General features: G+C 40.8%; 1 protein-coding gene across 1 annotated transcript in view; it reads left to right on the forward strand.

The window, feature by feature from the left end:
• The first annotated feature begins 11,034 nt into the window (after positions 1-11,034).
• Positions 11,035-11,516, forward strand: part of L3MBTL3 (L3MBTL histone methyl-lysine binding protein 3) — a 124,843-nt gene continuing 124,361 nt past the window's right edge. Inside the window, exon 1 of the mRNA XM_029944595.1 lies at positions 11,035-11,120. The gene's annotated coding sequence lies outside the window, so the exon portion shown is untranslated. The remainder of the gene's footprint in view (positions 11,121-11,516) is intronic.

Consider the following 11,516-nt stretch of genomic DNA (forward strand, 5'->3'; position numbering starts at 1 on the left):
ATTGACCCCCAATGAGTTCAGCTATACCCAGAGCCCTAACCCATAGAAACTGCAGTAATAAACCTGTGTTGTCACCAGCTACACTCATGGCCACTTGTTACATAACAAAGGGAAACAAATAGGCCACCTTATGGAGAAGGCTTTTAGGTTATAACCAACTGATCCTGGCTAACATCAGATTTTTTCTTTTTTTAAGCAGAATACACTGGAAGAAAATTTGGTATGTCAAAGAGTTGAAGGAATAGTTAGATGATCAGACCTTGAAGACACAGGGACCGGGGTTCCTCTGAGGTTATTTATTATTCAGGGATTTGAGGGGTGTACTTTGAAACAACCTACCTCAAACCACCATACCTTTGTCACTTGATCCACAAATCAGATTCTCCTGACAGTTTAATTGGCCTCACTTCCATTACTCATCCTTTCTTGAGGTCACGAAGCATTAGAACTAACAGGCCCCCCAAGACCACATGGAATGAGGCTGGGAGCTCCCTAGGGACCATGTGATAATGTCAAATGGAAGAATGGGAAAGGGATTTGGGGAAGCCACAAACAAAAGAAATCCACCTTGGTCCCTATAGCTTTGTTGAGAAGAAGACATGAGATAATACAGATTAAGTGCGTAACACAGTTCTTGGCACCCTGTAATCACTCAGTGAATTTTAACCATAATTATTAAGCACCAGAGTGCCTGAACCTCATCTTGACAGTAAAATTAAGAATACTGTCTCTGAAGACGAAAACAGAAACCCCATCTTGATGAGGGAAAATTTTTCCTAGCACTCAAGAAGACAGGCTTAAATGCCTGTTGCTACCTTGATGATTTATAATTAAAGGTTATTGGAGGATAGAAAGTTCTAGATTCCTAAGTGCTATTTGTGCTGATTATTGCCATGTACTCAAACCAAACCAGATATGAGACAGACTACTCCAAACTCTGTGGGTCAGGGAGGAAAGCCAACTGATGGTGGCTATATCGCTTCTCACAAAACTCTTAATGGTTGGCTCCCAGCTCTGATTATAAATATGCTGGACAGTGTCTAAGCCAACCATTCATGTTTAAATTATGGCTTTTGATTTGAAATTTTAGAAAATTAATTCAGATATGAAGTGATTTCCACATTTACTAAGGATCATAAATAAAATCTGTAACAGCTGTGAGTACATGGTATTGAGCGATATAGTGGTGTTTTTGAGGTGGGCTTTCCTTTGATCTTTTTGTGGGTGAATGCCATGGGTCAGTAAACCCATTTTGAGGAAGGCCCATCTAATCGGGTGGTGTCATTTCCAACCTGGAACATCACTGATGGCTGAATTTAACTCCTGTTCCATTCTGTTCTCCTCCACAAGTATTTATTGAGCCCCCAGTTATGCACAATGAACTGCATTAAGGACTATGATAGGTTAAAAAAATGAACAGATAAGACAGAGCTCCTGACCTTAGGGTATTTTATTATCTCAAAAGAGAGACAAAAGTTTACTAGGACCATTCACAATATACAGCAGAATGTGGCAAGTGCTAAAATAGATACAGAGACAGAAGAAAGCCTTAAATTTCCCGTGTAATTATCTGGACTTTTTCTTTCTCTTTTTAAAACATTTTTTTGTGTTTTATTTTATTTTTTGAGAGAGAGAGAAAGAGCGAGCAGGAGAGGGTCAGAGAGAGGGGGAGACATAGAATCCAAAGCAGCTTCCACGCTCTGAGATAGCTGTAAGCACAGAGCCCAACACGGGGCTCGAACCCACGAATCGTGAGATCATGAGCTGAGCCAAAGCTGGACGCTCAAGACTGACTGAGCCACCAGACACCCTAATTACCTGGACTTTTTTATGGTAGAGGTAGAATTTGAGCCTTTTCCAATTTCTATGCCCCTCTGGGACAGCACTTTATTTATTTATTTATTTATTTATTTATTTGCTTTTTGAATTCCCAGTACCCAGAATAGTCCCTGGTATTTAATATATGTGACTAAAAATATGAATTAGGAAAAAATTAAATTGTGGCAAAATACACAAAAAATAAAATTAGCTATTTTATTTTTTAATATTTATTTATTTTTGAGAGAGAGAAAGAGCATGAGTGGGGAAGGGACAGAGAGAGAGAGGGAGACACAGAAACCAAAGCAGGCTCCAGGCTCTGAGCTGTCAGTACAGACCCTGATGCGGGGCTCAAACTCATGAGCTGTGGTGAGATCATGACCTGAACTGAAGTCGAATGCCTAACCAACTGAGCCACCCAGGCATCCCCAAATTGACCATTTGGACCATTTTTAATTGTATACAGTGGTATTAAGTCAATTCATACTATTCCAAACCTTCACCACCATCTATCTTCAGAGTTTTTTCCATCTTGTAAAACTGAAACTCTGTACCCATTGAACAATAACTCCCTATTTCCCCCTCTTCCCTGCTCCTCGCAATCACCATTCTCTGCTCTGTCTCTGTAAATTTGACTACTCTGGGTATCTCACAGAAGTGGACTTCTACAATACTTGTCTTTTTGTGCCTGGCCTATGTCACATAGCCTGTCTTCAAGGTTCATCCATGTTACAGCATGTGTCAGAATCTCCTTCCTGCTATGAGGCTTATTAATATTCCATTGTATATATATATCACATTTTATTTATCCATTCTTCAGTGCATGGACATTGGTGCTGTTCCCACCTTTTGGCTATTGTGAACCTGCAGCTATAAATGTGAATGTACAAATATCTGTTCAAGTGAGTTAGAAATTTTGATAGGTCAGGCAGGGGCAGAGACAGGGAATTTTAAGCTTAGGAAATAGCATGAGTCAAAGCAAAGACAAGTGACAAGGCCCTGGGCTTGCTTGGTATGGCTTCCTCATGGTTTTTTGGGGGTATACTCGCTGAAGATGGAAGAATCCATCTATTCCAGTGTTAGACGGGCACTAAGTACCACACGGGACATGAATGTTTTCTAAATTGTGAGGAACCATTTAGGGATTAGGAGGAGGGGAGTAACATTACCCACTCTATACTTGAGGGAGGTAATTATAGTGGAAAGGATATAGTTAGAGATATAGGGTAATAATCCTGGCAGGAGACAAAGTAGTAGAAGGCAGGAGAAGGTGTAGAGGGGAGATTATTATACAGGAACAATCAGTAGGATCTTTTGAAAACTGGACATGGGTGACAGGAAGAGGAAGCTGCACTTCAATCAGTGACTGAGAGAACAATGACATCATAAACTAAGATGAAGAATGCAGAAGGAAGAAGCAGGTGAAAACGATAGTTACCCTTTTTTAAGCACTGATGTATTAGGTACCTCTCATGCATTATCTTATTTAATCTTGATAATGGTCCAGTGAAGTAAGGATTAGTATACCTGAGGGGAAACTCAGTTTAGGTAGATTAAGTTACAAAGATCTGGTCAAGTGGTAGAATTGGGACCCTAACCTAGCTGGAACTCCAAAGTTGAAGCCTTTGTTCTTATAAACCCCCATGCCATTCCATTGTCTTCAAACAATAGAGTATCCAAGTGGATTTATCTCTAAAGAAATCATAAATGTAGCTCAGTAGAATGATCATATACAAAAATGTAGTCCAGGAGTTCTTTACACAGTGGTAAGTTCTTCAAATGATGCTGGGTGAGTATATGAGTTCACTCAAGAGAGAATGTAGAGACAGAAGGGAAGGCCAGAAGCTAATTCTAGAAGCACTCATATTTATGAAGTGGGAGGGAAAAAAAGAACTAGGTCTGAAGGACAAGAGAACATTGAGAACAGTGAATTGGCAACAAGTTTGGACGAAAAGACAGTTTCAAAGAAGGGATTAGTCAACACTGTCAAATCTAGAATCTTAAATAGGAAGTGGACTGTGGTTACTAGATTTGACATTTAGGAAGTCATTGGAGACTTTACAGAGAAGAGAGAATATATAGCAATACCCATGGATTGAAGAATGAACGAAAGAAACAAATGAAGAAGGTGAATGTGAACTACTTGTTTCAGAAGTTTGGCAGCAAAGGAAAGGAGAAATTATGGCACAGTATTTGAAAGGGCATAGAGTTGACAAAAGGTTTTCTTTTTCTGGATTGAGAAGATAAGCATGAGTATGTTTTTTGGCTGTGAAAAAGCCAGGGCAGAATAATGGACTGTAAATGTTGGGAGATTCATGAAGAATCAGAGACAGTGAGACTGAGAGCATTTAGAGACACAGCCTGGGGAAGGAGTAGGGAGGTTTTTATCTGGAGATAGGGGAGGAAAGGAGAGATATTTAGAAGTTGAAGGAAAGAGTTGAAGGCACTTGCACTGGGAGAGAAGAACCCTGGAGCGGAGTCTGACCTTGATATTAATAAATAGTTGATTCGGCCATGAAAGACTGAGTCAACTAGAAACAGATGAATAAATTATCCAGCTTAACTGAGGACCCCTCTGAGTTACGATTTTTTGTTTTGTTTTGGTATTTTTCTTTATTATTAACATTTAGTTGATATACAATGTTATATTAATTTCAGACGTATAACATACTGAGTTGACAATTATATACATTGGGAAATGCTCACCCTGACAAGTGTAGTTACCATCAGTCATCATACAAAGTTATTACAATATGAAATATTTCAATAAGACCATATAAAGTATTACAAAGTTAATACAACGCTTGACTATATTTCTGTACTCCATCAACTGAAATAGCACCAAAGCTTGGTATCTATTTTTGGTCCAATACATTTCAGGCTTTCCTGAAATTCCACAGGGACACCTGATTGGATTTTGGTGTTTTCCAAATCTCCTTAGCCTTCTTGTCGAGCCTTAACTTAGATTACTCTTGACTGATTTCATCAATGGTATACTGGTGTTCTACCCATTTCTGTCCTCACTGTCTACAAATTCTAAAGGCATACACACAGAAACCCTCAACACATTGACACTTGGAAAGAGCCACTTTCTTGCAGGGATTTTCACCGAAAACTAGAAAAAGATTGTGTCATTGCTGAGATATTGTAAAATATTTCAATACTGAATTTCAAAATTTTGTTCTTTAAAGGTTTCAAACCCATTGAGAAACCCTAGTTTAAACGCCTTCCTATTGATTGTAGTTTCTGAAAGAGAATCAGGGGAAAGGCGTAGCTAGTGTAATTTAAAGTGACAGACTGTCTTCTTCTCAAACACTGACATTCCATTCAACATTCCACATGAACCAAGAAAGGTTCCAGATTTTATATATACACACACACACAGGTACACTTACTGTATTTATGTGATGAATTCAATTCCAGATATAGGTATTAACGATTGGAACCGTGCCTCAGTTACCTCCCTTATGAAAGATAATGTAGGAATGTTATAACAAATATTTAGTTAAAAAACTGAAAAGGGTTTTGGAAATGTAAAAGTGTAATATAAATGCTAAATAAAGATAATATATTCTGAACAGCAGGCTCCTTTGAAATAGGGCCTATGAATTCCATTAGCACCCTCTGTTTACATGCTTTTAGGAACTTTTGGGAGGATGTTGCCCACGAGCATGTCTGTGACATGATACCTATGGCCCAGTAACCAGCTGGGAAAGAGGCAAGTAAAAGAGCAGACGCAATAACTTGTGTATTAGTATTTCCTTAGGTCATTCAAGAAATATTTTCCTCATAGTTAACTGTGTGCTGGCATAATTCTGGATGCTAGCAGTGTTGCAGGAAACAAAAACTGGGTAAAATCCTCACTCTCAAGCTCACATTTCTGATTACTAAGCCATAAATCTTGCATAAATCCATTAGATCCTTATAACAGCTCTACGAGCTAGATGCCATTCATATGCCCATTTTACAGATCTAGAAAGCGAGGTAAAATTCCCCTCTAATTTTGCAAGTCTAATGGGAACAAGTCATACATCTTGCTGTTGTTTGCGTTCTTCTCTTTATCTACTTAATTCAAAATAGGACTCACTCTTCCATAAGTGATGGGGAATTATTATTATTATTAATTCTTACTGTTTATTTATTTTTGAGAGAAAGAGAGAGAAAGAATGAGCAGGGGAGGGGCAGAGAGAGATGGAGACACAGAATCTGAAGCAGGCTCCAGGCTCTGAGCTGTCAGCGCAGAGCCCCTTGCAGGGCTTGAGCTGGGATATCATGACCAGAGCCGTAGTCAGATGCTTAACCGACTGAGCCACCCAGGTGCCCCAGGGATGGGGAGTTATTATGGCGGTAGTAGGGAAGACAGAAATTGTAGCTATGCAGGTAGTCCTCATGGTGACCACAGAGTGGCCTGGCCTCTCCAAGACTACAATGACCTTTAGAAATATGAGGTCATTCAGAGCTCACCAAGGCTCTGGGAACTTTATCTTTATCTGGCTGGCTAACTTCTGCTCTGCTCTACTGTATGATTTCTATTAATGCATAGTTTCTACTGCCTAATAGCTAATGAGCCTGCACTCTACCTGGCTCCCTCTGTGAATCGTTTAGTTTTTATAATACCTATCAAGTAACTTTATCTTCAGTAGTCCCAGTTCATATGGCCAAGTTTAAGAATATGACTGGTCCATTTCATCACTTTTATTCACATGGGAAAGCACTCCCTGCTGACTCATAGGCCACCCCTTGCTACTCCATTCAGTCCTTGGATTAAAAGCCCTTTCCTAGACCAATCAACTAGCCAGAGACCAGGTCAAATGGAAAGAACATTCTAGAACCAGGCTCTAAGGGTATCAGGGGCTACCATCACAGCGATGTTCTGAAGTCTGGCCTGTGCCTTCTAATATTGCTTAGTTATAAGACTTCTGGCTTTAGGCTTTAAATGAGTAAGTGTAGTCTGAAAAATTATGAATTGTCTTTTTCCTTTAAATTTAGAAGGCGGTCCACCATTCCATATTATTCTACTGTTTAAGATATGTCTGTCATATTTCTATCTTTACTTGTGAATCTAAACAAAATGATAATAAATATTCACATCTATCCAGAAGCTCTTTCTATATTAATTTCCTTAGGATATTGAGAATGTGATACACATTATAATCCTTTCCTTACCTGATGAGTAATGTACCCTTTTGCTTTCACCCTCAGCATTTCAATTACATTTTACCATCCCAAGCCCTGTGCTAAGGATGTATGCAGATGTGTCACAATAAAGATAACCAGGATTCAATTGAGAGCACCTAATAAACATTTCAGTGTTATCTACAATGCTAACAAGTACATCAAACTCAGCTCTTACAAATATCAATCATGAGAATCTTGGCCAAATCAATGTGAATGTCATTTTTATACTCGGAAAAACATGGAGCACACAATTATGTAGGCTAAAAAAAATCAATAACTTGACTCATTCTTAAAAGTAAGATAATATATTAAAAGGATGATTTCAAGTATTGTTCATTTAGAACATTTCTATGGAGAGAGTCAATTTTACTTCAAGACTTGTGACCAATGGCACACACCTTACAACATGGGGGACTGGTGTTAGAAAAGCAGTTTGCGGCCATGAAGCAGATCAAAACCATTAGGGAATGGAACTCATGACCTTCATCTCATTAGTACCAACATTAGTACCAATGGAATGAGCTAGAAACTGGTAACGTTCTGATACCTAGAGGATGGATGGATTTTCACTCCTTAAAATTCCTTTCTTGGTTCCATATTATTTGTACCAAAATACGGCAATGTTCCTGTTCTGTGGGAAAGATAGAGAGGGACATGTCTTTCAAACGGTGAATGGCTTTCAAAGAGGCCTCAGAAATCAATTACTCTGTTTTCTTTGTCTAACTAGTGAGAGAATTGAAGCCCTGATATGTGAGGTGACCTGTCTAATGGTTCCCAGTAGGTGGTAGTAGAACTGGATTAGAACACAAATCTCTTGGACTTGACTCCAATTTCAATTTGTGAGGTATTGGCCCGTGGAGGAGGTGATCCTTGAACTGTGCCAGGACAGGAAGAGTGAGTCCTATCAATGCAGGACAAGTGTAGTGTTAGGAAAAGGGAGTTTAGGTTTTAAATTAAAGTCTACACAGAATAGAGCTAACAGAAAGGAGGTCAGTGAGGGAAGGTTTAAGTGACCTTCGCTGGGCGGTGGTGAGGAGCCTGAACAAGTCTCTGAAGAATGAATGCAGTGGTTTGTTTAAAATATTTTCTATGTCAAATAACGTTAGCTTCAGAATAATTAGGAATGGAGTAACCGGAAGTCATTTTGGGGGACTAAGTCTGGGTTTAGGTAAATTAGTACAAATAATACTCAAGGAATGAGCTAATGCTTTAGTTTGAGGTGTGAAGGAAATGGAAACCTCATCTGAGATTGGTATGTGAGGGGATACAGCAGGGTGGTGTGGGAAAGGGGGGATGGTGGCGGATGATGACATTAAGTCCAGCTGGAAAGAAGGGATTCATCATGAATATTAACCAGTGGCTGCATGGTGGAGGGGTGAAGGAACAGCAAAGAAGCTTCTACTAGTATATTACCATTTAGGAAGCGGTGGGAGAGAGGTCCTGTAAATAGTACCGTTTTATAGGAAGAGTACCACTGTTATCTAGATTCTAATACTGCCTTCTGCCTCTATCTCAGGTGGCGGCACTAAAGGGTTCTTTGTAGAAAAATGTGGTAGCAGTCTTATTTTTACATGTGAGTACCTCAAAATATCTCCTACCCTGAACTACATCTTGGGAACCACGGAGATGAAATCTCTGAGGTTTTACCGATGATCTCTGGGGGAGAAAGGCAATATACTGCAGAGAGCCTCAACTCATCTTTATTTTTGTTAGTGAATCTCAGTAAGTGCACAGGTCCCAGAGAAGTCTTGCTCTCTATGTTTGTTTGTTTGGAGGGGCATCCGCAAACAGAGGGAGACAGAGGATCTTCTAAGCAGGCTTTGTGCTGACAGTAGACAACCCCAACCCAATGCTGGGCTTGAACTCACAAACCACGAGATCATGACTTGAGCCGAAGTCAGAGGCTTAACCATCTGAGCCACCTGGGCGCCCGCAAGTCTTGCTCTCTTAATCTTCAGACTTCCTCTTATTGGATCATTTTCCCAGAGGAACAGTGGAACCACACAGCACAGGTGGCTGTCCTTCAAGAATCAAATTAGCTATGACTTTTTCTGCAAAGCCTGTCCTTATCGCCACTGAACTTGCTCTGCATACCTTACTACAACACGCCGTACTAGACTGCGACGCCCAGTTCGCTAGACGGCCTCCCGCCAGACTGAATTCCTTGTGGCCTAGTTTTTGTCTGCTGTTATTCCCTAGCACCTTACAGAGTGCTTCGCATGGGTAGGCCATTAATATAAGTTTACAGACGGAGGAACCATCATCTCTGAAAATATATGGGAAACAGAAATATCATCCAGAATTTAAGGAGAGGAAATCCATCGAAAATGGATTTTTTCAGAAAGAAAAATCTCAAAATTAAGATTTTTATTTTTTGTGTGGTCTTAGTTTTCCACATAGTTCATGGCCTTTCTTTTCTGCTCCTCCTAAGGTCTGCCTTTGGCCATTTCACTGCTTATTATTCAAGGGCTAAGGAGAAAAGGAGAGAAGCTGAAATTCAGATCAGTTAATTAGGCTATTTGGGAGCAGCTCTGAAAAGGGTTGGGATGTGGTGGGTGAAATCAATAGTTAACTGGCGGTCTGAGATTATCTATAGCTCTCACTAACCCAGCCTACCCCTCTTCACACCCCTAAACCAATGGCTGCCAATATATGAAGCATGTTTTCCAAGCTCACTTTAGCTTCCTGGGTTTGTCCTTTTGTTCTTGAGTACATGGCAAGTCACATGTCCTGATTTTCGGTTTGGAGAATTTGGTCACTATACCAACAGAAGAAACTGCGGGGTGGTCAGTTTCTCTAGGGTAATTTCATGGTCCTAAAGAAAGAAATTAACAGTTTATTTTCTGAAACGGGTTCAAGGAACATTCCTTAAGTAAGAAAATCCAACCAAGAAATAATATTACTTACATTTTGAAGACGGATTTTTTTAAATACAGAATTTCCATCTGTGATATATTTAAATTCTAGGCCTCAGGCAGCAATTTCGGGGAAAGGCCTCCTTTACCTTTTATGAGATGCGAAATAAATAGTCCCTCAGAGGGGTGGGGCCTTTCCCTGACTTTCCCACCCTTGCAAAATCTAAGACTTGCCTCTGCCATTCTTGAAATCACACGTGCTACTCTTTTTCCCTGTCAAACCGCAAACTGCTATTGACATGAAAATGGCTATCACAACTTCAATTACTCACATTTTTTCGCAATACTTGTATCTAGTAGAAGAGAGGCCCTGTGAGCTGCCCGAAAGGAGGTCTGCAGTCAATAAGTGGAAAGCTGTCAATACTGAAATACAAAACTCTCTCTTGATCTAGTTTTGACGCCTTAACAAAGACAGGTTTTGCTATTTAGAACGGCTCAGCCATGTCGAAGGGGTGCGCGAAGAAGAGGGTAAGTCCTTCATCGGCTTATTGCCAGGATACAGTAACACTGCCTTCTAAGTTGATGAACCATTCCCAAGGTATTTCACAACAGAGGCCTAACACGTTGAAGCCGTCAATAAAAACCAACACTCTAGGAACCGAAAGATCAAGCAAGTTTTGCACGCACACGTTACCACGCATACTTCCAGTCCTCAAATAGGGGGAGGTTCCACCGCGTAAAAGCCTCAAACTTTATTTCTTATTTTTCACGACCTGTAGCATGCATTTAGCCTGTGGGCAGCGTTTGTAGAAGACTAAGGCCCACTCTTTAATGGCCGAATGAATACATGTACAGTGGATGCTGGATTAGCTGCTCTGAGAATTGCCTTAAAAAAAAAAAAGTAAAGTGAAAAATAGACAAAGAAATCTATAACCTGACCAGTCTTTCATATTTGTTTTGACTGCTCCTGAACCAGCCCTGAGCCGGTGACAAGGATATTGAAAAGATGCACCTGAAACAGTATCTGCGGGCAGCTGCATTTGCCAACCGGCTTTATTGGTGCTTTCCAGCGGCGAAGGCGCAGCAGCAGTAACAGGGAAGCCAGAGCGAGCCTCCCCGGCAGCGGCGGCGGCGGCGGCGGCGGCACCAGCGCAGTTTCCCCTCTCCCCAGCCCTGACTCTACGCGCACATGCGCACTGCGCCCGCAGCCCTGGACCATTTGTCAGGACTACTCGTGAGACGGAGAAAAAAAAAAGAGAAAATTTGGGGGTAAGAAGCGGTTGATCGGATCTAATCTCTAATTAATCAGAAGATTTGTCCGTGCCAAAGCCATTCATTTATTTTTCTGGGTGCGGATGAAAGTTAAGAGACCTATAGAGAGAAGGAAGCGCACCCTCGTCTTGTGAAACAGATCAGGGGAGGGGAAAGGACAGAAGGGGTTTCTCCCCCACTTCTCTGCGCCTCTGGGAAAGAGGAGAAAACTTAATCCCGGGGAAAAAAGTGGGCAAGTGACTCGGAAACGGCTGGAGGGGGAGTCTCTGGGCATCTCACTCTCAAGTAGTGAGTGCGAGTGTGAAAGAGGAACAAAAGAGAGAGAAAAGAGAAAGGAAAAAATGGGGGGAGGAGAGACTTGTATTTTTTTCTTTGCGCGCACACGGGGAAGGG

The sequence above is a fragment of the Suricata suricatta genome, chromosome 7 (assembly GCF_006229205.1).
Source record: "Suricata suricatta isolate VVHF042 chromosome 7, meerkat_22Aug2017_6uvM2_HiC, whole genome shotgun sequence".
Taxonomy (NCBI): domain Eukaryota; kingdom Metazoa; phylum Chordata; class Mammalia; order Carnivora; family Herpestidae; genus Suricata; species Suricata suricatta.